The sequence below is a fragment of the Phyllobates terribilis genome, unplaced genomic scaffold, assembly GCF_046119375.1.
Source record: "Phyllobates terribilis strain yellow unplaced genomic scaffold, ASM4611937v1 Scaffold_11__3_contigs__length_659146591, whole genome shotgun sequence".
NCBI lineage: Eukaryota > Metazoa > Chordata > Amphibia > Anura > Dendrobatidae > Phyllobates > Phyllobates terribilis.
Genome location: NW_027362771.1, coordinates 204,719,343 through 204,743,700, shown reverse-complemented (window position 1 = coordinate 204,743,700; position 24,358 = coordinate 204,719,343). Strand labels below are relative to the sequence as shown.

The following is a 24,358-nucleotide window of genomic DNA, read 5'->3' as shown; positions in this document are numbered from 1 at the left end:
TCCAGCCCAAAACATTACTCCACCTCCTCCTTGTTGGCGCTGTAGCCGTGTTTGCGTGGGGTGTCCATCAACCAGCCATCCTCCACTCCATCCATCTGGACCATCGATCGTTGCACGGCACTCATCCGTGAACAAAACAGTTTTGAAATCAGTCTTCATGTAATGTTTGGCCCACTGGAGCCGTTTCTGCTTGTGTGAAGTGGATAGAGGAGGTCGACAGGATGGCATATGCACAGCTGCAAACCTCTGAAGGACCCTGCATCTTGTTGTTCGGGGGACGTTGGAGGCAACAGCAGCTTCAAAAACTTGTCTGCTGCTATGACAAGGCTTTTTTGAGCTGCTCTTTTAACCTGACGTAATTGCCTGTAGGAAAGAGTCCTCAATTTGCCCTTATCAGCACGCACACGTGTGTACTGTGAATCAGCTACATACTTCTTGATTGCCAAGACATTTCATCCTGATCATCGCACAATGTTGATTGTAGTCATGCCTTGACCTAAACACTCCACAATTTGTTGCTTCTCAGCAGCCGACACATCCTTTCTCTTTCCCATTTTTGCAGAAAATGTAGTCTGCTTAATAATGTGGGACAGCCTTCTTAAGTAGTCTTGCCTTTCATTGGACACACCTGCCAAACTAATTAGCACAGGTGTCTGCAATTGTTTACAGTGATATAAAGAGCCCTGACACACATCACCATCAATGAGTTTAACTGACAAACAAACAAATTCTTCCCTTATCACTCCTAAACACTTTTTGCATAATAATTTGGAACACAGTGTACATGTGCTTTTCCACAAAACACCAGTGGTTTACGTAGTGAATTTTACAGTTCTAACTTGCCAACCGTGGTCTGTATGGAGTTGTTCAATGAAGGGCCCAAAATTAAGATAACATAGATGGGAGCAGTCTCTATGAAAAGGAATTCCTAAGTATTTGATACCCTGTGAGGGCCAGGCAAAGGGAAAGTTGGATTGGATGGAATCCTGTATGGATTTGGTGAGGGAGACATCGAGAGCCTCAGACTTCGCTGCATTGATTTTAAAATTTGACCATGTAACAAAGTGATCTATTTCAGCCATAACAGCAGGGATGGATATATGTGATTGAGTGATATATACTAGGATATCATTAGCAAATAGAGAGCACTTGTACTCGGTGCCTCCCACCTCAATGCACCTAATATTGGGGTTATGGCGAATTGATGAGAGCAGGTGCTCCGTCACTAGGATGTATAAGAGAGGGGACAGAGGACATCCCTGCCTTGTCCCATTGGTGATTATGAAAGGTGATGAAAATGTTCTGATGCGCCCCCTGGGCCTTGGGACACCCGGAGCCGGACCCTTTTTGGTGGATGCTGGTGGTTGTAGTCTCCGTGGCGGTGACCCGGTTCCGTGGCTCAGGCCGGTCAAACCAGTGGCGGAACTATTTATGTGGTTTTGATGTTTAAATGTCCGACTACGCCACCCATGGATTGCGGTCAGAGTGAACCGCTGCTGCAGGGCAGACCGCTGAGGCTGGTGTTGTGGGTGCAGCAGAGCGTAGTATAACTCCCCACGGGAGGAGTATAGCCTCAGGGCAGGGTATGCGGAGGATGGGGGTGATGGTGCAGGGCAGCAGCAGTAACGATACGGAGTCAGTGATGCAGTCCAGGGCCTTTACTCACAGTTCTTATTATCCAGACCACGTCTGCAGGTAACGGCTGCCCACGTCGTACTGTGCTCACCAGGTGAGGGGCTCAGACAACTCCCAGATAACTTTGGAATGCTTCACAGGACCCCCTTTGTGTGTCCTTTGTCTGGCCTTTCTTAGCAACCCTTCTGTCCGGCTGCCTCGGGCCTCCTCTTGGTAAACTTGGCGCCAGTTTCCCTGACCCTATGTGGTGCATTCCTAGCGGGTGTAGCGAGGGGCTGCACCACATAAAAAGTCACAGCCTTCGGTTTCTAGCTGAGGGTCATTTCCCGCCTCCACTAGTTTCGGGAACCGGTCTCCCCCTTTGGCCTGACCCCTCCACGCAGGTGGATTCGGGTGTGCGGTGGCGACTCGCCCGTCCACACCCCTGGGATCCCTTCGTTCCTCATTCCTGGAGCCTGCTCCGCTCCTCTTCCTTCCTTCTCCCTCTTCCAGGCCTGGGCCTCTGTTACTAGGCCCGCCTCCAGAGCAGAGCTCATGCAGAGCCCCTGCTCCCTGTCACTTCTGCTCAGACTTCTCTGCACTGAACTAAGATGGTGCCCACTTTTTATACTCCCTTCTCAATGCACCCAGGAACAGCTTCCTCCCTGCTCCTGCACTACAGGGTTCCCCTTCCTCAGTGTTCCCTCCCCCCCCACCCCAGCCAGGGACAGGGACTGTCGTGCCCATCTCAGGGGCATATTGGTCGCCCTGCCCCACGGCAATGTGGTGTAATGCATGCAGATGTCGGGTCCTGATCCACACTCCATCCTTACCTGAGAGTGAGATATCACACCTCTGGGTGATGTGCAACCCCTCTGTAGCAACCGAGCCCTCAGGGTTCTACAGTTCCATTTATCTTCAGCCTAGGTGACGTATTGCGATACAGAGCCGTGATTTTGGCTATAAAAGGGTCCCCTAGACCCCTACCCCAAACTTTTAAAGAGAATAATATATGGCGTGCCAGGAGACTCTATGGAATGCTTTCTCAGCATCCAACGAGAGTATCTAATTACAAATTTTTAACTGCATCTAGCCCAGGAAATACTTTGTGCCTAGTAGCAGAGTCTGCTAGTCAGCGGATTATCCCGGCTGTTAAGCAAGCTACACCACCTGTAGTTTGGACACTTAATTTTTCAAAGGAAATGCTTCGGGACCACGAGATACTCAGTGAAGAGCATCAGGAGGCACCCCAAGGCATAGGGGCTGGGACTGGCAGTAGGATGCCTTGCGGTGGACAGCAGAGCTCGATCCTTATAAAAGCTTTTTAACTGCAGCAGCTTTAGTGGACGCTACTGGAGCTGGAATTACGTGGCTGCTGGCATGAGACTTGCCCTCCAATAGATCCTTGTAAATGGATTTAAAGTGTATTCATTCAAATTAGAGAGACAATTTAAATTAAAAAGCTTAGAGCTGCCTCCACCACATGGGGGCTCGCTCGGCCCACCAGCGGACAGGCACCAGTATTGGGAGAGGGGGCTGGCCGTCAGGGTTCACCGCGGCTCTGGCACAAAGCCGGCAACACGGAGGTGGCACGGGCAGGAGCGGACTGGCCGTGTCGGCTTCTCACTTTTTGGATTTTAGAAGGTCATGACAAGTCTTTATCTGTGTCTCCCCCTCCTTTTACTCCTCCACCTCTTTTGTTTTCGCATGACTATATGCACTTGTCACTTTTCCATGTGTTAATTATGTCTTCTGAGCAGTTTGTCAGCTTTTGGACACCTTTGAAGGTGTTTTCTATGTGTTTCTATGTGTTTTTGTTTGCCTGCCATTGGTTTTAACGGTGTTCGAAGGTGTTCGACGAACAGTTCGACGAACACACGGGTGTTCGACGAACCGAACCGAACTCGAACACTACGGGGGTGGCTCAACACTAATCATAACATTACAGTAAGTTCCAAGCTGAATCGTAAAGGAAAGTTTAGGGATAAAGACAAAGTTGTTTATTAGGGTAAATATTAGAACTACTGTCCCAAAAGAAACATATGATGTCAAAATAATATGAGAAATTCAGATGGCCAGTGTATGTAGGATGCCATAAAAAAGTAAATTCTGCCGGTGAAAATCTGGCGTACTGATAAGTGATGAATTTGTCAACTGTGAACCTATTTTGACAGGTTAAACTGTCTAAAGAAACTCAAATTTTGCGCTTAATGTTGCTGACAAATCAAGGTGGAATTTTATTCCAATATTCACTCTTGGTCACAACTCTTAACATATAGCCAAAAATGAAATTCTACATACAGAAGAAACTAATTCTGCATGGATTAATGCTTGATAAACAGTAAAATTTTGGTTGCCCAACAGCACAGCCATAAACTACAATACATATGACTATATCTTTTTGTAGATATCATTTTGATTATGAAAATAATCTCTTTTACATAAAATCATAACATTACAGTAAGTTCCAAGCTTAATCCAAAAGGAAAGTTTAGGGATAAAGAGAAAGTTGTTTATTAGGGTAGATATTCAAACTACAGTCCCAAAAGAAACATATGATGTCAAAATAATATGAGAAATTCAGAAATATAATGCAAGCCATTTGCATAAAACATTATCTGCTAGAAGTGTGGTATCCAGAAAGAAAATGTCCAGTGTATGTGGGATGTTATGAAAAAGTAAAATCTGCCTGTGAAAATCTGGCGTATGGATAAGTGATGAATTTGTCAACTCTGAAACTATTTTGAGAGGTTAAACTGTCTAAAGAAACTCAAGTTTTGCGCTTAATGTTGTTGACAAATCAAGGTGTAATTTTATTCCAATATTCACTCTTGGTCACAACTCTTAACATATAGCCAAAAATGAAATTCTACATACAGAAGAAACTTAATGTTGCTGGGTGAAATTTACAGTCAACAGTAGGGTTTACAGTTGAAGACTCTCTAATGCTTTCGATAAATGGCTTATAAAATAAAGAAATCAGTTAGTGTAAAATTCATAAGATGTCACTTGTTTAATAACCATCAGCTGTGTATGAAATCTCAATTTGGTACTGCTATCACCAGGATGGCTGAGTGGTTAAGGCGTTGGACTTAAGATCCAATGGATATGTATCCGTGTCGGTTCGAGCACCACTCCTGGTAGGAGTTTTACACTAGAAATTCAACAAGGTTTTTCGGCATGGATTAATGCTTGATCAACAGTAAAATTTTGGTTGCCAATAGCACAGCCATAAACTACAATACATATGACTATATATTTTTGTAGATATCATTTTGATTCTGAAAATAATATCTTTTACATAAGATCATAACATTACAGTAAGTTCCAAGCTTAATCCAAAAGATTCAAACTACAGTCCCAAAAGAAACACATGATGTCAAAATAATATGAGAAATTCAGAAATATAATGCAAGCCATTTGCATAAAACATTATCTACTAGAAGTGTGGTTTCCAGAAAGAAAATGTCCAGTGTATGTGGGATGTCATGAAAAAGTAAAATCTGCCTGTGAAAATCTTGCGTATGGATAAGTGATGAATTTGACAACTGTGAACCTATTTTGAGAGGTTAAACTGTCTAAAGAAACTCAAGTTTTGCGCTTAATGTTGTTGACAAATCAAGGTGTAATTTTATTCCAATATTGACTCTTGCTCACAACTCTTAACATATAGCCAAAAATGAAATTCTGCATACAGAAGAAACTTAATGTTGCTGGGTGAAATTTAAAGTCAACAGTAGGGTTTACAGTTGAAGACTCTTTAATGCTTTTGATAAATGGCTTATAAAATAAAGAAATCTAATAGTGTAAAATTCATAAGATGGTACTTGTTTAATAACCATCAGCTGTGTATAAAATCTCAAACTTCTATTGTGCTCACCAGGATGGCTGAGAGGTTAAGGCATTGGATTTAAGATCCAATGGATAAATATCCACGTGGGTTTGAAACCCACTCCTGGTAGCAGTTTTACACTTGAAATTCTACTAAGTTTTTCTGCATGGATTAATGCTTGATAAACAGTAAAATTGTGGTTGCCCAATAGCACAGCCATAAACTACAGTACTTTAGACTACATCTTTTTGTAGATATCATTTTGATTATGAAAATAATCTCTTTTACATCAGATCATAACATTACAGTAAGTTCCAAGCTTAATCCAAAAGGAAAGTTTGGGGATAAAGAGAAAGATGTTTATTAGGGTAGATATTCAAACTACAGTCCCAAAAGAAACATATGATCTCAAAATAATATGAGAAATTCAGAAATATCATGCAAGCCATTTGCATAAAACATTATCTACTAGAAGTGTGGTTTCCAGAAAGAAAATGGCCAGTGTATGTAGGATGCCATGAAAAAGTAAAATCTGCCTGTGAAAATCTTGCGTATGGATAAGTGATGAATTTGACAACTGTGAACATATTGTCTAAAGAAACTCAAGATTTGCGCTTAATGTTGTTGACAAATCAAGGTGTAATTTTATTCCAATATTCACTCTTGGTCACAACTCTTAACATATAGCAAAAATGAAATTCTACATACAGAAGAAACATAATGTTGCTGGGTGAAATTTACAGTCAACAGTAGGGGTTACAGTTGAAGACTCTCTAATGCTCTTGATAAATGGATTATAAAATAAAGAAATCTATTAGTGTAAAATTCATAAGATTGCACTTGTTTAATAACCATCAGCTGTGTATAAAATCTCAATTTGTTACTGTGTTCACCAGGATAGCCGAGTGGTTAAGGTGTTGGACTTAAGATTCAACGGATATGTATCTGCGTGGGTTCGAACCCCACTCCTGGTAGGAGTTTTACAATTGAAATTCTACAATGTTTTTCTGCATGGATTAATGCTTGATCAACAGTAAAATTTTGGTTGCCTAATAGCAAAGCCATAAACTACAATACTTATTACTATCGCTTTTAGTGGATATCATTTTGATTATGAAAATAATCTCTTTTACATCAGATCATAACATTACAGTAATTTCCAAGATTAATCCAAAAGGAAAGTTTAGGGATAAAGAGAAAGTTGTTTATTAGGGTAGATATTCAAACTACAGCCCCAAAAGAAACATATGATGTCAAAATAATATGAGAAATTCAGAAATATAATGCAAGCCATTTGCATAAAACATTATCTACTAGAAGTGTGTATCCAGAAAGAAAATGGCCAGTGTATGTGGGATGTCATGAAAAAGTAAAATCTGCCTGTGAATATCTGGCGTATGGATAAGTGATGCATTTGTCTACTGTGTACCTATTTTGAGAGGTTAAACTGTTTAAATAAACTCAAATTTTGCGCTTAATGTTGTTGACAAGTCAAGGTGTAATTTTATTCCAATATTCACTCTTGGTCACAACTCTTAACATATAGACAAAAATGAAATTCTACATACAGAAGAAACTTAATGTTGCTGGGTGAAATTTAAAGTCAACAGTAGGGTTTACAGTTGAAGACTCTCTAATACTTTGGATAAATGGCTTATAAAATGAAGAATTCTGTCAGTGCAAAATTCATAAGATGGCAATTGTTTAATAACCATCAGCTGTGTATGAAATCTCAAACTACTATTGTGTTCACCAGGATGGCTGAGAGGTTAAGGCATTGGATTTAAGATCCAATGCATAAATATCCACGTGGGTTTGAAACCCACTCCTGGTAGGAGTTTTACTCTCGAAATTCTACAATGTTTTTCTGCATGGATTAATGCTTGATAAACAGTAAAATTGTGGTTGCCCAAAAGCACAGCCATAAACTACAATACTTTTGACTATATCTTTTTGTAGATATCATTTTGATTATAAAAATAATCTCTTTTACATAAGATCATAACATTACAGTAAGTTCCAAGCTTAATCCAAAAGGAAAGTTTAGGGATAAAGAGATAGTTGTTTATTAGGGTAGATATTCAAATTACAGTCCCAAAAGAAACATATGATGTCAAAATAATATGAGAAATTCAGAAATATCATGCAAGCCATTTGCATAAAACATTATCTACTAGAAGTGTGGTTTCCAGAAAGAAAATGGCCAGTGTATGTAGGATGCCATGAAAAAGTAAAATCTGCTTGTGAAAATCTGGCGTATGGATAAATGATGAATTTGTCAACTGTGAACCTATTTTGAGAGGTTATACTGTCTAAAGAAACTCAAATTTTGCGCTTAATGTTGTTGACAAATCAAGGAGTAATTTTATTCCAATATTCACTCTTGGTCACAACTCTTAACATATAGCCAAAAATGAAATTCTACATACAGAAGAAACTTAATGCTGCTGGATGAAATTTACAGTCAACAGTACGGTTTACAGTTGAAGACTCTCTAATGCTTTGGATAAATGGCTTATAAAATAAAGAAATCTGTTAGTGTAAAATTCATAAGATGTCACATGTTTAATAACCATCAGTTGTGTATGAAATCTCAAACTGATACTGTGTTCACAAGGATGGCCGAGTGGTTAAGGCTTTGGATTTACGATCCAATGGATATGTATCCGCGAGGGTTCGAACCGCATTACTGGCATGAGTTTTACACTTGAAATTCTACAATGTTTTTCTGCATGGATTAATGCTTGATCAACAGAAAATTTTTGGTTGCCCAATAGCAAAGCCATAAACTACAATACTTATGACTATCGCTTTTTGTAGATATCATTTTGATTATGAAAATAATCTCTTTTACATCAGATCATAACATTACACTAAGTTGCAAGCTTAATCCAAAAGGAAAGTTTAGGGATAAAGAGAAAGTTGTTTATTAGGGTAGATATTCAAACTACAGTCCCAAAAGAAACATATGATGTCAAAATAATATGAGAAATTCAGAAATATAATGCAAGCCATTTGCATAAAACATTATCTACTAGAAGTGTGGTATCCAGAAAGAAAATGGCCAGTGTATGTGGGATGTCATGAAAAAGTAAAATCTGCCTGTGAAAATCTTGCGTATGGATAAGTGATGAATTTGTCAACTGTGAACCTATTTTGAGAGGTTAAACTGTCTAAAGAAACTCAAATTTTGCGCTTAATGTTGTTGACAAATCAAGGTGTAATTTTATTCCAATATTCACTCTTGGTCACAACTCTTAACATATAGCCAAAAATGAAATTCTACACTCAGAAGAAACTTAATGTTGCTGGGTGAAATTTACAGTCAACAGTAGGGTTTACAGTTGAAGACTATCTAATGCTTTTGATAAATGGCTTATAAAATAAAGAAATTTGTTAGTGTAAAATTCATAAGATGGCACTTGTTTAACAACCATCAGCTGTGTATGAAATCTCAATTTTTTATTTCATTCACCTGGATGGCCTAGTGGTTAAGGCATTGGTCTTAAGTTCCAATGGATATGTATCCGCATGGGTTCGAACCCATCTCCTGGTTGGAGTTTTACAATTGAAATTCTACAAGGTTTTTCTGCATGGATTAATGTTTGATCAACAGTAAAATTTTGGTTGCCCAATAGCACAGCCATAAACTACAATACTTATGACTATCGCTTTTTGTAGATATCATTTTGATTATGAAAATAATCTCTTTTACATCAGATCATAACATTACAGTAAGTTCCAAGCTTAATCCAAAAGGAAAGTTTAGGGATAAAGAGAAAGTTGTTTATTAGGGTAGATATTCAAACTACAGTCCCAAAAAAAACATATGATCTCAAAATAATATGAGAAATTCAGAAATATAATGCAAGCCATTTGCATAAAACATTATCTACTAGAAGTGTGGTTTCCAGAAAGAAAATGTCCAGTGTATGTGGGATGTCATGAAAAAATAAAATCTGCCTGTGAAAATCTTGCGAATGGATAAGTGATGAATTTGACAACTGTGAACATATTTTGAGAGGTTAAACTGTCTAAAGAAACTCAAGATTTGCGCTTAATGTTGTTGACAAATCATGGTGTAATTTTATTCCAATATTCACTCTTGGTCACAACTCTTAACATATAGCCAAAAATGAAATTCTACATACAGAAGAAACTTAATGTTGCTGTGTGAAATTTACAGTCAACAGCAGGGTTTACAGTTGAAGACTCTCTAATGCTTTTGATAAATGGCTTATAAAATAAAGAAATCTGTTAGTGTAAAATTCATAAGATGTCACTTGTTTAATAACCATCAGCTGTGTATGAAATCTCAATCTGTTACTGTGTTCACCAGGATGGCCGAGTGGTTAAGGCGTTGGACTTAAGATCCAATGGATATGTATCTGTGTGGGTTCGAACCCCACTCCTGGTAGGAGTTTTACAATTGATATTCTACAATGTTTTTCTGCATGGATTAATGCTTGATCAACAGTAAAATTTTTGTTGCCCAATAGCAAAGCCATAAACTACAATACTTATGACTGTCGCTTTTAGTGGATATCATTTTGATTATGAAAATAATCTCTTTTACATCAGATCATAACATTACAGTAAGTTCCAAGCTTAATCCAAAAGGAAAGTTTAGGGATAAAGAGAAAGTTGTTTATTAGGGTAGATATTCAAACTACAGTCCCAAAAGAAACATATGATGTCAAAATAATATGAGAAATTCAGAAATATAATGCAAGCCATTTGCATCAAACATTATCTACTAGAAGCGTGGTATCCAGAAAGAAAATGGCCAGTGTATGTGGGATGTCATGAAAAAGTAATATCTGCCTGTGAAAATCTGGCGTATGGATAAGTGATGAATTTGTCAACTGTGAACCTATTTTGAGAGGTTATACTGTCTAAAGAAACTCAAATTTTGCGCTTAATGTTGTTGACAAATCAAGGTGAAATTTTATTCCAATATTCACTCTTGGTCACAACTCTTAACATATAGCCAAAAATGAAATTCTGCATACAGAAGAAACTTAATGTTGCTGGGTGAAATTTACAGTCAACAGTAGGGTTTACAGTTGAAGACTCTCTAATGCTCTTGATAAATGGATTATAAAATAAAGAAATCTGTTAGTGTAAAATTCATAAGATTGCACTTGTTTAATAACCATCAGCTGTGTATGAAATCTTTTATTTCATTCACCAGAATGGCCGAGTGGTTAAGGTGCTGGACTTAAGATCCGAAGGATATGTATCCGCGTGGGTTCGAACCCCACTCCTTGTTGGAGTTTCACAATTGAAATTCTACAAGGTTTTTCTGCTTGGATTAATGCTTGATCAACAGTAAAATTTTGGTTGCCCAATAGCACAGCCATAAACTACAATACTTATGACTATCGCTTTTTGTAGATATCATTTTGATTATGAAAATAATCTCTTTTACATCAGATCATAACATTACAGTAAGTTCCAAGCTTAATCCAAAAGGAAAGTTTAGGGATAAAGAGAAAGTTGTTTATTAGGGTAGATATTCAAACTACAGTCCCAAAAAAAACATATGATCTCAAAATAATATGAGAAATTCAGAAATATAATGCAAGCCATTTGCATAAAACATTATCTACTAGAAGTGTGGTTTCCAGAAAGAAAATGTCCAGTGTATGTGGGATGTCATGAAAAAATAAAATCTGCCTGTGAAAATCTTGCGTATGGATAAGTGATGAATTTGACAACTGTGAACCTATTTTGAGAGGTTAAACTGTCTAAAGAAACTCAAGATTTGCGCTTAATGTTGTTGACAAATCAAGGTGTAATTTTATTCCAATATTCACTCTTGGTCACAACTCTTAACATATAGCCAAAAATGAAATTCTACATACAGAGGAAACTTAATGTTGCTGGGTGAAATTTACAGTCAACAGTAGGGTTTTCATTTGAAGACTCTCTAATGCTCTTGATAAATGGCTTATAAAATAAAGAAATCTGTTAGTGTAAAATTCATAAGATGACACTTGTTTAATAACCATCAGCTGTGTATGAAATCTCAATCTATCACTGTGTTCACCAGGATGGCTGAGTGGTTAAGGCGTTGGATTTAAGATCCAATTGATATGTATCCGCGTGGGTTCAAACCCCACTCCTGGTAGGATGTTTACACTTGAAAGTCTCTAAGGTTTTTCTGCACTGGTTAATGCTTGATCAACAGGAAATTTTTGGTTGCCAAATAGCTCAGCCATAAACTACAATACTTATGACTATCGCTTTTTATAGATATCATTTTGATTATGAAAATAATCTCTTTTACATCAGATCATAACATTACAGTAAGTTCCAAGCTTAATCCAAAAGGAAAGTTTAGGGATAAAGAGAAAGTTGTTTATTAGGGTAGATATTCAAACTACAGTCCCAAAAGAAACATATGATGTCAAAATAATATGAGAAATTCAGAAATATAATGCAAGCCATTTGCATAAAACATTATCTACTAGAAGTGTGGGATCCAGAAAGAAAATGCCCAGTGTATGTAGGATGTCATGAAAAGTAAAATCTGCCTGTGAATAACTGGCGTACGGATAAGTGATGAGTTTGTCAACTATGGTCTTATTTTGAGAGCTTTAACTGTCTAAAGAAACTCAAATGTTGCGCTTAGTGTTGTTGACAAATCAAGGTGGCATTTTTTTCCAATATTCACTCTTGGTCATCTAAACATATAGCTAAAAATGAAATTCTACATACAGAGGAAACTTAATGTTGCTGTGTGAAATTTACAGTCAACAGTAGGATTTACAGTAGAAGCCTCTCTAATGATCTCGATAAGTGGCTTATAAAATAAAGAAATCTATTAGTGCAAAACTCATAAGATACCATTTGTTTAAAAACCATCAGCTGTGTATGAAATATCAAACTTTGAGTATGTTCACCAGGATGGCCGAGTAGTTAGGGCTATTGGAGTTAAGATCCTAATGGCTATGTATCTGCATGGGTTTGAACTTCTCTGCTAATATGAGTTTTACACTTGAAATTCTACAATGTTTCTCTAAATGGAGTTATGCTTGAGCAACAGGAATATTCTTGCTGCCTGATAGCACACTCATTACCTCCAATACTTATGATTGTCACCCTTTAATGGTTATTGTTTTGATTATGAAAATAATCTCTTTTACATCAGATTATAATATTACAGTAAGGTCCAAGCTTAATCCAAAAAGAAAATTTAGCGATAAAGAGAAAGTTGATTTATGGATGTAAGTATTCAAACTACAGTCCCAAAAGAAACATGTATTGTCAAAATAATATGAGAAATTCAAAAATATAATGCAAGCCATTTACATAAAACATTATTTACTAGTGTGGGATCCAGAAAGAAGATGGCCCGTGTATGTAGGATGTCATGAAATGTAATATCTGGCTGAGAAAATTTGGCGTATGGATAAGTGATGAATTTGTCAACCACGCTATTAGCTAAACCAATTTAGATTGGGAATGTGGACTCCTTGCTATAGCTTAATACTAGTACAAAATTATTAACAGCTGAAAAGTGGCCTAGATTCTGTAGCATGGTAAAAATTTAGATTTCATCATGTGAACCCCTGTATGGAGCAGAATATTAGCACCAAAGAATTAAAAGATAAAACATTGCCTTTTTTAGGTAGCACAGTAGAAAGAAAACCAATTTCTATTTTATCATGTGTACAACTGCATGGAGAACAATATCTGCACCAAAGGATTAAAAGATAAATGTAGCCTGCTTTAGGAAGCACGGTAGTAAGAAAACCAATTTTGATTTTATCATGTGTACCCCTGTATGGAGAACAATATCAGAACCAAACAATTTCAAACTGACATCTGGCCTGCTGTATCACGTTATTAACAGAAGAAATATTTTTTATTACCGTGGATGAGGCCTGTATACAATAGAATATATGCTCCAAACAATTTCCAACTGAGATCTGTTCTGCTGTATCACCTTAGCAACATAAGAAATAGTTTTTTTACTGTGGACGACACCTGTATAACCTAGAATATATGCTCCAAGAAATTTTCAAACTGAGATCTAGCCTGCTGCATCAACATAGTCACAGAAGAAGTGATTTTCTTTACAGTGGGTGAGGCCTGAATACAATAGAATATATGCTACAAAAATTTCAAACTGACATCTGGCCTGCTGTATCACGTAACTAAGAGAAAAACATTATTTTACTGTGGATGAGGCCTGTATACAATAGAGTATATGTTCCAAACAATTTCAAACTGACATCTGGTCTGCTGTATCACGTTACCAACTGAAGAACTAATTTTTTTTACTGTGGATGAGGCCTGAATGAAATATAATATATTCTCCAAACAATTCCAAACTGACATGAGGCCTTCTGTATCACCTTAGTATTAGAAGAAATTATTTTTTTTTACTGTGGATGAGGCCTGTAAAAAATTCAAACTGAGATGTGGCCTACTGTATCAAGTTGCTAACAGAAGAAATTAGATTTTTTTACTGTGGATGAGGCCTGTGTAATATAGAATATATGCTCCAAAAAATTTCAAGCTGAGATCTGGCCTGCTGTGTTATTTTAGAAACAGAAGAAATAATTTTTCTTTTACTGTGGATGAGGCCTGTATTAGATAGAATATATGCTCCAAACTATTTCTAACGGAGATCTGGCCTACTGTATCACGTTAGTAACAGAAGAATTTTTTTTTTACTGTGGATGAGGCCTGTATAACCTAGAATATATGCTCCAAGACTTTTCAAACTGAGATCTCCCCTACTTGTAACGGCAGGCTGAGATGTGGCGTGCTGTTTCACTTTAGTAACAGAAAATAATAGGTTTTTTTTACTCTGAATGAGCTCTGCATACAGCTGAATTTCACAGCCACAAAATGAAAAGCTGAGGTGTGGCATGCTGTATCACGTTAGTAATAGGAAAAAATTGATTTTTTTACTCTGAACGAGCACTGCATGCAGCTGAATTTCACTGCCACAAAATGACAAGCTGAGATGTTGCATGCTGTATCGTGTTGGTAACAGAAAAAAATAGATTTTTTTGCTCTGAGCGAGACCTGCATACAGCTGAATTTCACTGCCCCAAAATGACAAGCTGAGATGTGGCATACTGTATCACATTAGTAACAGGAAAAATTAGATTTTTTTTACTCTGAACGAGCTCTGCATACAGCTGAATTTCATCAGCACAAAATGGCAAGCCGAGATGTGGCATGATGTATCAGGTTGGTAACAGGAAAAATTTGCTTTGTAAAGGTGTACTCGTGCATGGAGCACACTAGAGGCAGTCCACAACAAAGTTCTATGCTGGAAAGTGCCATGCTGTCTTTGTCTTGACCTCACATAGATTTATGGCACTCTTCATCATCTAAGGAATAAGCTCCTCAGACCTGTGGGGGCATCACAGCCCCGGACCAGACTTCAATCACAATAAAACTTTCAAATTCCTTATCTATGAACTATTTCAATATTTACGACCACATCTGTTTATCCCTCTCTCATGCTAATAGCTCTGTTTTACTTCATTTGTCTTATCTTGTCACGCAAGGTGTGGGAAAGACTAAGTGCAATTCAAAGGGAAGAGGGGAAGGGAGTCCAGACTCTAGGACATTGGAGGGCCGGAATATAGTTTTTAAAAAAAACTATGAACAAATTCCTATGCACACTGCACATATCTTATTTTGAAGTAAAAAAACAATACAGGAAACAAATACAATATTTAAAATGAAGAACAAGTAAAGTTAAATCAACCGGTATTTCAATAGGCAGGTAAATGTCCCCAATAGGCAGCATAGGTCCCCAATAGGCAGGTAATAATCCCCAATAGGCAGCATAGGTCCCCAATAGGCAGGTAAAAGTCCCCAATAGGCAGCATAGGTCCTCAAAAGGCAGGTAAATGTCCCCAATAGGCAGCATAGGTCCCCAATAGGCAGCTAAATGTCCCCAATAGGCAGCATAGGTCCTCAATGGGCAGCTAAATGTCCCCAATAGGCAGTATAGGTCCCCAATAGGCAGGTAAATGTCCCCAATAGACAGGTAAATATCCCCAATAAGCAGCATAGGTCTCCAATAGGCAGGTAAATGTACTCAATAGGCAGGTAAATGTCCCCAATATGCAGCATAGGTCCCCAATAGGCAGGTAAAATATCCCCAATAGGCAGCATAGGTCCCCAATAGGCAGGTAAATGTCCCCAATAGGCAGCATAGGTCCTCAATAGGCAGGTAAATGTCCCCAATAGGCAGCATAGGTCCCCAATAGGCAGGTAAATGTCCCCAATAGGCAGCATAGTTCCTCAATGGGCAGCTAGATGTCCTCAATAGGCAGCATAGGTCCCCAATAGGCAGGTAAAAGTCCCCAATAGGCAGGTAAATATCCTCAATAGGCAGAATAGGTCTCCAATAGGCAGGTAAATGTCCCCAATATGCAGCATAGGCTCCCATGCAGGATGTCACCCCTCATTTAATGCCCCATGCAGGATGTCCCTTTCTCCCACCATATAATGCCCCATGCAAGATATCACTCCCCTGTCTTTACAATGCCCCATGCAGGATGTCACCCCCCATATAATGCCCCATGCAGGATGTCCCATTCTCCCACCATATAATTCCCAATGCAAGATATCACTCCCCTGTCTTTATAATGCCCCATGCAGGATGTCACCCCCCCATATAATGCCCCATTCAGGATGTCACCCCCCCATATAATGCCCCATGCAGGATATCACTCCCCTGTCTTCATAATGCCCCATTCAGGATGTCACCAACCCATATAATGCCCCATGCTGGATGTCACCCCCATATAATGCCCCATACAGCATGTCACTCCCATATAATGCCCCATGCAGGATGTCACCCCCCATATAATGCCCCATGCAGGATGTCACCCTCCCATATAATGCCCCATGCTGGATGTCACCCTCAATATAATGCCTCATGCAGCATGTCACTCCCCCATATAATGCCCTATGCAGGATGTCACCCCACCATATAATGCCACATGCAGGATGTCACCCTCCCATATAATGCCCCATGCAGGATGTCACCCCTAATATTATGTCCCATGCCTCCATACATTAAAAAAAAAAAATCCAATACTCACCTCACTTCTCACCTGTTCGTCGAACACCTTCGAACACCGTTAAAACCAATGGCAGGCAAACAAAAACACATAGAAACACATAGAAAACACCTTCAAAGGTGTCCAAAAGCTGACAAACTGCTCAGAAGACCTAACTAACACATGGAAAAGTGACAAGTACATATAGTCATGCGAAAAGAAAAGAGGTGGAGGAGTAAAAGGAGGGGGAGACACAGATATAGGCATGTCATGCCCTTCTAAAATCCAAAAAGTGAGAAGCCGACACGGCCAGTCCGCTCCTGCCCGTGCCACCTCCGTGTCGCCGGGTTTGTGCCAGAGCCGCAGTGAACCCTGACGGCCAGCCCCCCTCTCCCAATACTGGTGCCTGTCCGCTGGTGGGTCGAGCGAGCCCCCCTGTGGTGGAGGCAGCTCTAAGCTTTTTAATTTAAATTGTCTCTCTAATTTGAATGAATACACTTTAAATCCATTTACAAGGATCTATTGGAGGGCAAGTCTCATGCCAGCAGCTGCGTAATTCCATCTCCAGTAGCGTCCACTAAAGCTGCTGCAGTTAAAAAGCTTTTATAAGGATCGAGCTCTGCTGTCCACCGCAAGGCATCCTAATGCCAGTCCCAGCCCCTATGCCTTGGGGTGCCTCCTGATGCTCTTCACTGAGTATCCCGTGGTCCCGAAGCATTTCCTTTGAAAAAATTAAGTGTCCAAACTACAGGTGGTGTAGCTTGCTTAACAGCCGGGATAATCCGCTGACTAGCAGACACTGCTACTAGGCACAAAGTAATTGGATGCTGAGAAAGCATTCCATAGAGTCTCCAGGCACGCCATATATTATTCTCTTAAAAAGTTTGGGGTAGGGGTCTAGGGGACCCTTTTATAGCCAAAATCACGGCCCTGTATCGCAATACGTCACCTAGGCTGAAGATAAATGGAACTGTAGCACCCTGAGGGATCGGTTGCTACAGAGGTATTGCACCTCACCCAGAGGTGTGATATCTCACTCTCAGGTAAGGATGGAGTGTGGATCAGGACCCGACACCTGCATGCATTACACCACATTGCCATGGGGCAGGGCGACGAATATGCCCCTGAGATGGGCACGACAGTCCCTGTCCCTGGCTGGAGTGGGGGGAGGGAACACTGAGGAAGGGGAACCCTGTAGTGCAGGAGCAGGGAGGAAGCAGTTCCTGGGTGCATTGAGAAGGGAGTATAAAAGGTGGGCACCATCTTAGTTCAGTGCAGAGAAGTCTGAGCAGAAGTGACAGGGAGCAGGGGCTCTGCATGAGCTCTGCTCCGAAGGCGGGCCTAGTAACAGAGGCCCAGGCCTGGAAGATGGAGAAGGAAGGAAGAGCAGCGGAGAAGGCTCCAGGAACGAGGAACGAAGGGATCCCAGGGGTGCGGACGGGCGCACGCCCGAATCCACCTGCGTGGAGGGGTCAGGCCATAGGGGGAGACCGGTCCCCAAAACTAGTGGAGGCGGGAAACGACCCTCAGCTAGAAACCGGAGGCTGTGACATTTTATGTGGCGCAGCCCCTCGCTACACCTGCTATGAAGGCACCACATAGGGTCAGGGAAACTGCCGCCAAGTTTACCAAGAGGAGGCCCGAGGCAGCCAGACAGAAGGGTTGGTAAGAAAGGCCAGACAAAGGACACACAAAGGGGGTCCAGTGAAGCGCTCCAAAGTTATCTGGGAGTTGTCTGAGCCCCTCACCTGGTGAGCACAGTACGACGTGGGCAGCCGTTACCTGCTGACGTGGTCTGGATAATAAGAACTGTGAGTAAAGGCCCTGGACTGCATCACTGACTCCGTGTCGTTACTGCTGCTTCCCTGCACCATCACCCCCATCCTCCGCATACACTGCCCTGAGGCTATATTCCTCCCGTGGGGAGTTATGCTACGCTCTGCTGCACCCACAACACCAGCCTCAGCGGTCTGCCCTGCAGCGGTGGTTCACTCTGACCGCAATCCACAGGTGGCGTAGTCGGACATTTAAACATTAAAACCACATAAATAGTTCCGCCACTGGTTTGACCGCCCTGTGCCACGGAACCAGGTCGCCGCCACGGAGACTACAACCACCAACATCCACCAAGAAGGGTCCGGCTCCTGGTGTCCCAAGGCCCAGGGGGCGCATCAGAACATTTTCATCACCTTTCATAATCACCAATGGGACAAGGCAGGGATGTCCTCTGTCCCCTCTCTTATACATCCTAGTGACGGAGCACCTGCTCTCATCAATTCGCCATAACCACAATATTAGGTGGATTGAGGTGGGAGGCACCGAGTACAAGTGCTCTCTATTTGCTGATGATGTCCTAGTATATATCACTCAATCACATATATCCATCCCTGCTGTTATGGCTGAAATAGATCACTTTGTTACATGGTCAAATTTTAAAATCAATGCAGCGAAGTCTGAGGCCCTCGATGTCTCCCTCCCCAAATCCATACAGGATTCCATCCAGTCCAACTTTCCCTTTGCCTGGCCCTCACAGGGTATCAAATACTTAGGAATTCCTATTCATAGAGACCTCGCCCATCTATGTTATCTTAATTTTGGGCCCTTTATTGAACAACTCCATACAGACCACGGTTGGCAAGTTAGAACTGTAAGATTCACTACGTGAACCACTGGTGTTTTGTGGAAAAGCACATGTACACTGTGTTCAAAATTATTATGCAAAAAGTGTTTAGGAGTAGTGTTGAGCATTCCGATACTGAAATATCGGGTATCGACCGATATTCGCGGTATTGGAATTCCGATACTTAATTCCGATACTTTTACAATATCGAATACCGGAATCGGAAGTTCCCATAATGCCTGCGCTCTGCAGTGTCTCTGAAGGATGACAAGCTGGATGGCAGCGCTCAGCTGCGATCCAGCCTGTCATCAGAATGCCATCCCAGCGTGAGAGAATTCTCCTGATTGTTTAAAAGCCGGCGGGCGGTAAAAAGCCGCCGGCTTTTAAACAATCACACAGCCCCATACTGCTTCCCCGCAGCCTCCCACCCCGATCCTCCGCTCCCCTCGCCACCTCCCATCCCGATCGTAAGTTAGGACCGGGCGGGGAGCGCAGCACCAAGGAGCGGGGAGCGAAGGACCCGGGCGGGGAAGCCGGCAGTGAAAAGACTTCACCGCCGGCTTTCCCGTTCTGTGCTGCGCTTTCCTGCCGGTTATTTCAAATGAACAGCTGAGGTATCAGGTGATGCCGATCAGCTGTTCATTTGAAGTCGCCGCGGTGCCCTCAGAGGGTTCATGTGAGTTCATGCTTGACTGCATGAACTCACATGAACTTTCCCACGGTCGCACAGGTCAGCTTCACCTCCCAGACCGGTCATGATTGGTGTGTGCGGGTGTCTGTGCGGTGTGTGTGCGGTATCTGCTGGTGTGTGTGCGGGTGTCTGTGCGGGTGTGCGCGGTGTCTGTGCGATGTCTGGGGGTGTGTGCGGTGTCTGTGCGATGTGTGCGGTGTCTGTGCGATGTCTGGGGGTGTGTGCGTGCAGGCAGACATAGGCCGATGTGACACTACTACTCCCATCGGCCTATGTCTGTCCCCCGTCCACTCGTGCCAGCAGGATCAGCTCGATGGGAGCAGTAGTTCCCATCAGCCTGATCCTGCTATTTAAATTGCCCTACTGTGTCCCCAATAAATTTTAAATACATGTCATTGGTGGCCAGTGGTTACCTACAATAAATTAGTTCATACATTACCTGTCCCCACCGATCGCCACCTAAAATAAAGTAAAAAATAAAAACTACACCTATACTCACCTAGACACCTAATTCCCCGAAGCCATCGATCTCCTGTAATAAAATATAAAATAATAAACCACAACCTTATCCTTACCCCTCCGTAGTAGTCCACGAGTGTCCCACGAAGATCTCCAGTTTAGAGCAGCCACATAGAATGTGACCGCTCTGAACCGCTGCCGCCGCTAGAATGACGGGGCCGTAAAGCAGCCCCGTCATTGCATAAGCGGGTTCGCTGGAGTTCAGGCAGCGCTGCTCTGGTCAACTCCTTTACGGCCCTGCTGTATCGTGAGAAATTCCCACGGTACAGCAGTGCCGTAAAGGAGGTCTCCGGAGCTGCGCTGCCTGAATGCACTCCGGTGACCTCAGTCAGTGGCTCCCGCTGCCGGGATCGGACGTGTTCCCGGCAGTGTGAGCTTACAGCAGCCATGCACAGCTGTCACCATCTCCAGATGTGACAGCTGTGCATGGGAGATCAGCGCAGGAACGTGGACAGGTAACTATTTTTTTTTAGTAAACTAAGAATTAAATAAAATGGTGTGTTTTATTTCAAATAAATTATTTTTTTCTGGGTGTAGTGTGTTTTTTCTTTTTAACACTTTGTAGGTTAGTAATGGGGGTGTCTTATAGACGCCCATCATTACTGACCTGGGCTTCATGGTAGCTGGCGCTGACATGAACCCCAGCCCTATTACCCCCTGCCACCGCACCAGGGCAGCGTAGAAGAGCGAGGCTAAGTGCCAGAATTGGCGCATCCTATGGATGCGCCATTTCTGGGGCGGCTGACGGCTGGTGTTTCTAGCCTGGGAGGGGGACAATATTCATGGCACCCTTCCTTGGCTATTAATATCAGCCCCCAGCTGTCTGCCTAGCCTTTGCTAGCTATTAAAATAGGGGGGACCCCACGTCATTTTTTTGGGGGGGTCTCCCATTTTAATAGCTAGTAAAGACTAGGTATTCAGCTGGGGGCTGATATTAGTAGTCTGGGAAGCTCCGTGGGTATTACCCCCTTCCCAGGCTTCAAACATCTGCGCCAGCCGTCTGCTTAACCTCCGCTAGAGACTAAAATTATGGGGGATCCCACGCCAATTTTTTTTTTAAATAAATCCTTTATTTTAACACTAAATGACATTTGAGGAGTTAATAAAGATGCAGTCCCTAAATTATTATTTATTTTTTAATTAATTTTTCCCCAAAATTTTGACGTGGGCTTTGCCATATTTTTGTATGCCAGCCAGATACAGCATCCAGCTTCTATGAATGCGCCATTTTCCGGGGTGGCTGCGGACTGCAATTTGCAGCGGGGGGGTGCCAGAAAGCTTGGGTCTCCCTGGGTTGCAGACTCCATCCCCCAGCTGCCTAGTTGTACCTGGCTGGACACACAAATAGGGAGAAGCCCCACGTATTTTTTTTTTAAATTATTTCATGAAATTCATGAAATAATAAAGGAAAAAAGTGCTTTCCTATATTGTTGTGTCCGGCCAGGTACAAATAGGCAGCTGATGGTTGGGGGCAGCCCGTTCCTGCCTGCTGTACCTGGCTAGACACAAATATAGTGCAAAGCCCCACGTCAATTTTTTTTTAATTATTTCAGGAAATTCATGAAATAATTAAAAAAAAATTGATGTGGGGCTTCGTCCTATATTTGTGTCCAGCCAGGTACAGCAGGCAGGAACGGGCTGCCCCCAACCACCAGCTGCCTATTTGTACCTGGCAGGACACAACAATATAGGGAAGCCCTTTTTTTAAAAAATTATTTCATGAAATAATTAAAAAAAAATTGACGTGGAGCTTCGCACTATATTTGGGTCCAGCCAGGTACAGCAGGCAGGAACGGGCTGCCCCCAACCACCAGCTGCCTATTTGTACCTGGCCGGACACAACAATATAGGGAAGCCCTTTTTTTCTTAATTATTTCATGAATTTCATGAAATAATTAAAAAAAAAAATACGTGGAGCTTCGCCCTATTTTTGTGTCCAGCCAGGTACAACTAGGCAGCTGGGGGCTGGAATCCGCAGCGCAGGGAGGCCCAAGCTTTCTGGGCCCCACCCGCTGCAAATTGCAGTCCGCAGCTGCCCCGGAAAATGGCGCGTTCATAGAAGCGCCATCTTCTGGCGCTGTACCCAACTCATCAAGGGCCCTGGTGCGGTGGCTCACTGGGTAATAAAGGGGTTAAGGCCAGCTTGGCATTATCAGCTGGCCCTAAGCCTGAAATTCATGGGGTCACGCCAATATTAGACATGACCACCATGAATTTCTAGTAAAGTATTTAAAAAAAACACAACACCCAGAAAAAAGTCCTTTAATTGAAATAAAGACACAATTCTTTATTGTTCTAAATTAAACTATACTTACCATCACGCTCATTCCAGCTGAAGCCAACGATCTCCTGCAATAAAAGAAAAATAGCTTCAGCTCTGCTCCATCGAGATGACAGGCTGGACCGCAGCAGAACGCTGCCATCCAGCCTGTCATCCCGCAGACACTGAGAAGTGCAGGCACGTGCATGAGGTGAGCCGAGTTCATTGGATATGACCTCGGCTCATCTGGATGCCGTCACAGAGAGACACTGAGGAGCGCAAGCATGCCTGCGCTTCTCAGTGTCTGCGGGATGACAGGCTGGATGGCAGCGTTCTGCTGCGGTCCAGCCTGTCATCTCGATGTAGCAGAGCTGAAGCTGTCGTGGGAACCATGTAAAGGTAAGGATGAGGTTGCTTCATTATTTTACTTTTATTGCAGGAGATCGTTGGCTTCAGCTGGAATGGGCGTGATGGTAAGTATGGTTTAATTTAGAACAATAAAGAATTGTGTGTTTATTTCAATTAAAGGACTTTATTCTGGGTGTTTGAATTTTTTTTTAACTTTCACTATGGGGTTAGTAATAGGGGTGTCTTATAGACGCCTCTCCATTACTAACCTGGGCTTGCTGTCAGCTGGCATTATAAGCTGACATCAACCCCAGCCCTATTACCCCCTGCCACCGCACCAGGGCAGCGTGGAAGAGCGAGGCTAAGTGCCAGAATTGGTGCATCCTATGGATGCGCCATTTCTGGGGCGGCTGACGGCTGGTGTTTCTAGCCTGGGAGGGGGCCAATATTCATGGCACCCTTCCTGGGCTATTAATATCAGCCCCCAGCTGTCTGCCTAGCCTTTGCTAGCTATTAAAATAGGGGGGACCCCACGTCATTTTTTTGGGGGGTCCCCCATTTTAATAACTAGTAAAGGCTAGGTATTCAGCTGGGGGCTGATATTAGTAGCCTGGGAAGCTCCGTGGGTATTACCCCTTTCCAAGGCTTCAAACATCTGCCCCAGCCGTCTGCTTAACCTCCGCTAGAGACTAAAATTAAGGGGAACCCCACGCCAATTTTTTTTTTAATAAATCCTTTATTTTAACACTAAATGACAAGTACAGTAATCAACACTGTCACTGTACTTCATATATATGTGACTGACATGTTTCTATCTATCTAATCTATGTATGATTCTCTATTCCTTCTATTCTAAATTGTCGGATACAGATGCTGAATTGCCGGCCGGCTTTCTTAAAGAGACGGTGCATGAAAACACTAATATTTTTTTAAATAAATCCTTTACACTAAATGACAAGTACAGTAAGCAACACTGTCACTGTGCTTCTTATATGTGTGACTGACATGTTTCTATCTATCTCATCTATGTGTGAAGCTCTATTCTGTCTGTTATAAATTGTCAGGTATCGCTGCTGAATTGCCGGCCGGCTTTTTTAAAGAGACGGTGCTTGAAAACACTATTATTTTTTTAAATAAATCCTTTACACTAAATGACAAGTACAGTAAGCAACACTGTCACTGTACTTCATATATATGTGACTAACATGTTTCTATCTATCTAATCTATGTGTTAAGCTCTATTCTTTCTGTTGTAAATTGTCGGGTACCGGTGTATGCCGCTGATAAATTGCCGGCTTTTCGCATAATACATTCTACATTATTCTTAGTTGTTTTACTTCATGTAGAATTAACCTACAAGGAAAGAAAGGGTTTATTTTCATTCCGATATTAGTGTCCCATTGACTTGCATTGGTTTCCGGTATCGGAA

At 41.6% G+C, this 24,358-nt stretch overlaps 5 non-coding genes across 5 annotated transcripts; all 5 read left to right on the top strand.

Moving 5' to 3' along the window:
- Nucleotides 1-4,674: 4,674 nt before the first annotated feature.
- On the top strand, nucleotides 4,675-4,757 carry TRNAL-UAA (transfer RNA leucine (anticodon UAA)). Its single transcript has one exon. It is a non-coding gene; the product is annotated as a tRNA-Leu (tRNA).
- Nucleotides 4,758-5,492: 735 nt separating this feature from the next.
- On the top strand, nucleotides 5,493-5,575 carry TRNAL-UAA (transfer RNA leucine (anticodon UAA)). Its single transcript has one exon. It is a non-coding gene; the product is annotated as a tRNA-Leu (tRNA).
- Nucleotides 5,576-6,337: 762 nt separating this feature from the next.
- Nucleotides 6,338-6,420, top strand: TRNAL-UAA (transfer RNA leucine (anticodon UAA)). Its single transcript has one exon. It is a non-coding gene; the product is annotated as a tRNA-Leu (tRNA).
- Nucleotides 6,421-9,780: 3,360 nt separating this feature from the next.
- TRNAL-UAA (transfer RNA leucine (anticodon UAA)) lies at nucleotides 9,781-9,863 on the top strand. The gene has a single exon. It is a non-coding gene; the product is annotated as a tRNA-Leu (tRNA).
- Nucleotides 9,864-11,496: 1,633 nt separating this feature from the next.
- On the top strand, nucleotides 11,497-11,579 carry TRNAL-UAA (transfer RNA leucine (anticodon UAA)). Its single transcript has one exon. It is a non-coding gene; the product is annotated as a tRNA-Leu (tRNA).
- Nucleotides 11,580-24,358: the final 12,779 nt, after the last annotated feature.